Source organism: Sander lucioperca, chromosome 17, assembly GCF_008315115.2.
Source record: "Sander lucioperca isolate FBNREF2018 chromosome 17, SLUC_FBN_1.2, whole genome shotgun sequence".
In the NCBI taxonomy this organism is placed as follows: Eukaryota; Metazoa; Chordata; class Actinopteri; order Perciformes; family Percidae; genus Sander; species Sander lucioperca.
The window spans coordinates 30,179,575-30,185,628 of NC_050189.1; positions in this window are offsets into that span (position 1 = coordinate 30,179,575).

The window sequence follows — 6,054 nt, forward strand, 5'->3', positions numbered from 1 at the left end:
TAAAATATAAATCTGTGCCTTATTTGCAACAGTTTACTGGCTGAAACTCCCCCATCATGTCACAACTATGCCTCCTTCACAGACAAAATCTAAAATATTCAACAAACGCTCAGTGTCTCCGTATAAGGCGAGGGGTCCGTGTCATTCCCTCTTAAAAAAAAAATTCTATCTGCATGACACAATGGGTCGATTGTGTTAAAAAGTAACTTCTTCTATTGGTCTCCCTCCAAATTGTTTGGACTTGGATTAAGAGACACACCGAATTGTCGGAAATGTAAGACAGGGAATGGCCAATTGGCCAAGGAAGCACACAGACTAAATACACGAGGTAACGAGGGAGAAACGAGGGACATGAGGGCTGAGGAACAGGTGGAACACATCAGGGCGGGGCACACAATCACAGAGGTGGGAAAAAACTCAAGGCAGGAAGTAAAAGAAGACATGACATGGGAGAAACAGACACTACAAAGTAAAACAGGAAACTGAAGCATGAAAACATACACAAAGATGGAATAGAAAAACCCAAACAGAACACAGAAAGAACACGGGTAACACATAATCATGAAACAAATAACATGAGAATAAACAGGGAATGAATACACAAAATAAACAGGAAACTTTATTTACTCAAATTTTTGACTTAAGTAAAAGTTGTATGTACTTTCTCCACTGCATACAGGTTAGGTGAACTGGGGACCCTTAATATCTCGTAGGTCTGTTACATATGGAACATTAAAGTGAAATAACTCCCATCCACCGAAGATTTCAAATCAGGGCTGGGCGTATCGATCTAAATATCGATACCAAGATGAGTATTGGTATCGGATCGATACTGTCATGATGAGATTGATACTTTTGTTGCAGTTTCTCTCCGAGTTCATGCGAGCACAGTGTCTATCCAAGTCTGTGCGCAGTGTGCAAACAGCGCACCTCTCTCTCTCTCTCTCTCTCTCTCTCTCTCTCTCTCTCTCTCTCTCTCTCTCTCTCTCTCTCTCTCTCTCTCTCTCTCTCTCTCTCTCTCTCTCTCTCTCTCTCTCTCTCTCTCTCTCTCTCTCTCCCCCCTCCCTGCTCTGCCGGAGGCGGAAATCGGAGAGTCAGAACAGTGAGAGAAGCCCGTGATGATTTTTTGTTGTGTTATTTATATTGTTATATTCATATTTATACATTGTGGCTTTTGTTTACTTATTTTGCACAACTGACTTTGTTACTTTACTACTGACTTTATTTTTCACAAATATCTGTGTGCAGTGTATTTTTTGTTGTTTTTTATATCGTTATATTCATATTTATACATTGTGGCTTTTGTTTACTTATTTTGCACAACTGACTTTATTTTTCACAGATATCTGTGTGTAAAGGTATTTTTGGTTGTGTTGTTGACTTTGTTATATTTATATTTTGTTATATTATTTTATTATTTTTATACCGTTACATTGTTTTATATTGTTCTAGTTAGTAAATAAAAACATTTAGATTTGCCTAAAATCTTTGTCCTGTGTTTTATCTTAATCATAATCAACTAACTAAAAGCAAAATCACAAAATTATTCAATGATTGTGACATTACAAGTAAAAAGTATCAGTATCTGCGATACTAGCCCTGTATTTACTTTGTATCAGATAGATACCAAAATTCCCAGTACCGCCCACCCCTATTTCAAATGCCTTGGGGACTGTTTGTCATTTATATAAAGTGCCACCGGAGGACTTTTGGGATCTTTAGTAAAATTAGACTCAACTCTCCCTTTCTATAACCCTCCAAAATATTTGTGAAAAAAATCATGACCCTCCCTATTGATATATGAATGCCTTCTGTACTGGTTAGCACTTGGCAAAGACATGCAGATGCTCTTCATTTTTAACAGACATGACTTAGATGTTTTAACCTCTGCCTTCTCATCTTATACATCCCACTCCTCTGTTATGGTGTGGTGGCCATTTCAGTAGATTTACTCACTAACATTGTTGTGAAAACACAATCAGCATGGAAACTAAATGCACACTTCCTGCATTGCTTCAAATACTAAGTTACTCCTCTAATTAACTAGTATTCACCTGAAATAAAACAATAAAACATTGAGACCATTCAGCAAAGCACACTGGGTAATTAATTCTCACAAACTGGTTGCTATGGACTCGTCACTAGGCTTCCTCAGTCATTGTATATTTTAGCCATATAGGTAAAGCTGCCAAAGCTTAACATTATCCAAAACATATATGTTTATTTTTAAAGCAGATTTGAAATTACATTGTAACAATTTAACAATTCACCCTTATGAAATCCAATCACGGCACGGCTGTCTTGGAACGCAATAGACAGACGTGGCGGAATGCCCCGACACTTAAATTCATCTAAAAATGTTAACAGTCAACAATCAGTGTTCGACGTACAGTCTGTTGAGATGCCTCTCCAAACGCAGAAATGAAGCGCAGTCACACCATAAAATGTTAAGACAAGAAAAAAAAATCTGTATTTTGCCGTAATCCAATGACACGAAAAAAAAAGTAATCCACAGCGATCAGTAGATCCACAAAAAGGTAAATGATACGGTGTATCCAGCAAGGCCTACGCGCGTCACATTCAACAGCCAGCTCCAAACAGGTGAACGAGGTGAACTTCGCCGTTTAAACAAAGTAGAATAAACATATAAAAGTGCAAATCTACACAAAACCCGCAATCAATTAGTAAGCTGACATCACATTTATATACATGGCATTTAGGAAACCTTTATTGCAAGGCTGGCACGGCAAGATGTCCAGACAATGCAATTACCCGTTTCAGCCACTAGGGGAGCAGCTCCCTCTGCCCCCCAGCAAACTCATGGGTCAGACCCATCTGGTAGCGAAGGAGGGCCGAGACTGAGATCTACATGGAAAAATATGCACCAATCAAGCCACTTTGAAATGTCAAACGTTGTGTGACCCCCCCCCTCCTAGACTAAAAAAATGTTGGGTGACCCTCCCCTCAACAAAGAATAAAAGACATGACCCTCTCCTATTTTCCTCCGGTGGTCCATCCCATAAATACTGAACGGTCCCTTGATAAAAACAAAACAAGTCAAAGTGAAATAGAAATACATATTTTTTTCTTTTCAGCAATGCATTTACTGTGTCATATTAAATGAAAAACATTATGTTAAAAGGCAATTGTTTAACTTTTTGTTGGTCATTGACATGCCGCGTTATTATTATGTTTAGTGTTGTCCAGCAGAGTGCAGCATAGACTTGCCAATAATAAATGCAAGGCATGTGTTGTTCATGCCAAAATGAAAAACAATCAACTGTCCAAGAGCATATGGCATATTCTTTCTAGTTTAGGTTTTTACCTCAATATGTAGGCTCAATGGTTTCACTCTAGACCCCGGATCCACACTGTAAACATGATGTTAACAATACAGGATTTAAAATATTCAGAAAAGTCAGCTTTGCAAAACTTTTATCAGGAAGTAAATAAATACAACACATCATCATTCACCCTGACGAACCACCTTGAAACCATGCTCGATTCTAAAGTCATAAACTGGGTAGACACCGTGAGTTTATTTTAACCTTTTATGGCGCTTTTCCATTACATGGTACCTGCTCGACTCGCCTTGACTCTACTCACCTTTTTCGGTTTTCCATTACGAAAAAAAGTACCTGGTACCTGCTAACAGAAAAGGTGACGTGAAAGTGACAGAGGGGGGTGTCCTGAACAAACCCGCCATTTTTTAAATAGTTTAGCCAGCTATGTTTTGTTTTTTTTGCTGCCTCCAGCATTTAAACTAAATGTGTCTTCTGGCTGTGGTAACAACAACACAGCTTTGACGTTCTGTGTGTGTGGTACTAGTGATGGGACAACCTGACCCTTTTACGCAAGTCCATTCAACCGGACAGTCGTAGGTTGGCCTACTGAGTTAATAGATTCGGTCACCGGCTCGTGTGCCCGGGGGGGGGGGGGGGGGATCGCGTGTTTACTTCCCCCGGCAGAAACTGCTTGATTACATTAGACTCGAGCGGTTGCGCTTACATTCAGTCTCGACATACTATTTGCACACTCATACTGACCTACACTAGACTCACACACTGGTCACGGTTACATTCAGTAGCCTGGTGTGCAGTCTCCTCGTGACAGTCTAACTACTACTACTATGTAGCAACATTCACTTCTAACATTTAACTTAACATAACTACCAAGATAACGTGACGTGTATTTGTATGTGATATCCATCGATAATGTAGCCTATGAATTTCTATGTACACAATCATCTAAGATGCACGAGAAATAAAGGCTTCTGGGATCGGTTGATAACTCAAACTTGCCGAGAACCTAGACACCCGTTTGAATATAGACTCATGCAGTACCCTCGGTTACGGTCCTTACGGTCTCGTTCATTAGCCTGGTACGCGGTCTCCTCGTGACAGCCTACCTACCATGTAGCAACATTCACTTCTCTAACATTTAACTTAACATAACTACCAAGATAACATGACGTGTATTTGTATGTGATCTACTTCCCCATCGATAATGTGTGAATTGCCATGAACACAATCATCTAAGATGCACCAGAAACAAGGCTTGGTTAATAACGCAAACTTGCCGAGAACCAAGAGACCTCTTGATTACATTAGACTCGAGTGGCCGGTTGCATTCGGTCTCGTTCAGTAGCCTGGTGCGCGGTCTAGGCCATTTCCTGATTGATTCTACCACCACTCCAGTGGAGGCGCTAATGAGCTAGATTACTACACACACAGTAGCAGAAGAATCCAGCTACAACTGCACGAATGCATGGATGTATTAAGAGAACAGGAGTGAGTTGGTTCATTGACGTATGGCACTCGATTCTCCCGGTTCAGTGACATGAGTCGGGTTAATTAACCGGCTCTTCGGTCAGTTCGTCAACACTAGGCGGTACTAAAATCTGCAATGGAAAACGGACGCAAACTGCGTCGAGTCAAGTCTAGTCGAGGCGAGTAGAGTCGAGGCGGGTCGAGTAAGTACCATGTAATGGAAAAACGCCATTACACTGTGTTAACTCACACTACATGTGTTCTGTTATCCCTGTTTATGCTTTGCATATACAGACCCCTAGTGGACATTTTAGGTAGAGCTAAGGTATTTTTAAGTTTCGCTCTCCATTCTCCATTTACTGTGTGCATGTGAAACAGTGCTCTCCTTTCGTTTAAGCCTTGGAGTTTATATGTCCTTAAGTAAAGATGCAAAATGTTAGAATTAGTATTTTCATGGTTAAATTAATCTGTGAAAAGAAACTGTCAGTTGCTAGATGAATATATAATACACGGTTTTTTTTGCTTCACTTTTCGGCTTAGCAGCTAGCTTGAAGAAGCACTCCTATTGAGGTCTGTGCTAAGTTAGCTGTAGGCTACATTCCTATGTTAATACTTACTTGAGTTACTTATGCTGTATACTTATGCTAGATCAGATAAAAAATACTTACCTTCCATGTAACCTGTAGAGAGATGTACCTAAAATACATGTACTGGAAATGCATGGGCATTCAAGTATAATGTTAATTGCATTAAGTTAACTGTCATTTCATACATTGACCTATTTACATGCCATTATTATTTCATATGCATATGTGTGCAGTATATTGATACGTGCTTTGTATTGTATCTTTCAGTTTTACAGAAACGGCCATCAATAAAGCCACACATCTTCTAAAACACGGTTTATTAGAGTTTCTGTTCGCTATCTGTCTAGCCTTGCCCAGACACGCAATTGTGAAGACATAATAACATGTTTTAATCCGCCTTTCTCAATGGTAAGGACACGATGTGGCTGCGCACACTGAACATGAATACTTTTTTTTTTGTCAAATCACAATTCCAATAAAGTTTATTCAAGATGTGCAGTTCTACTATGAACGGAAATAGAAGAATTGCATAGCTGAAAAATTTAAAAAATATACAGTTTTTGAAAACTAATGAATGAGGTAATGTGATCAAAATGTACAGAATGATGTGTCCAGCAAGGAACAACATGAATGAGGGCTGTCAAACAATAAATATTTTTAATCGCGATTAATTGTTGAATTTCTATAGTTAATCGTAA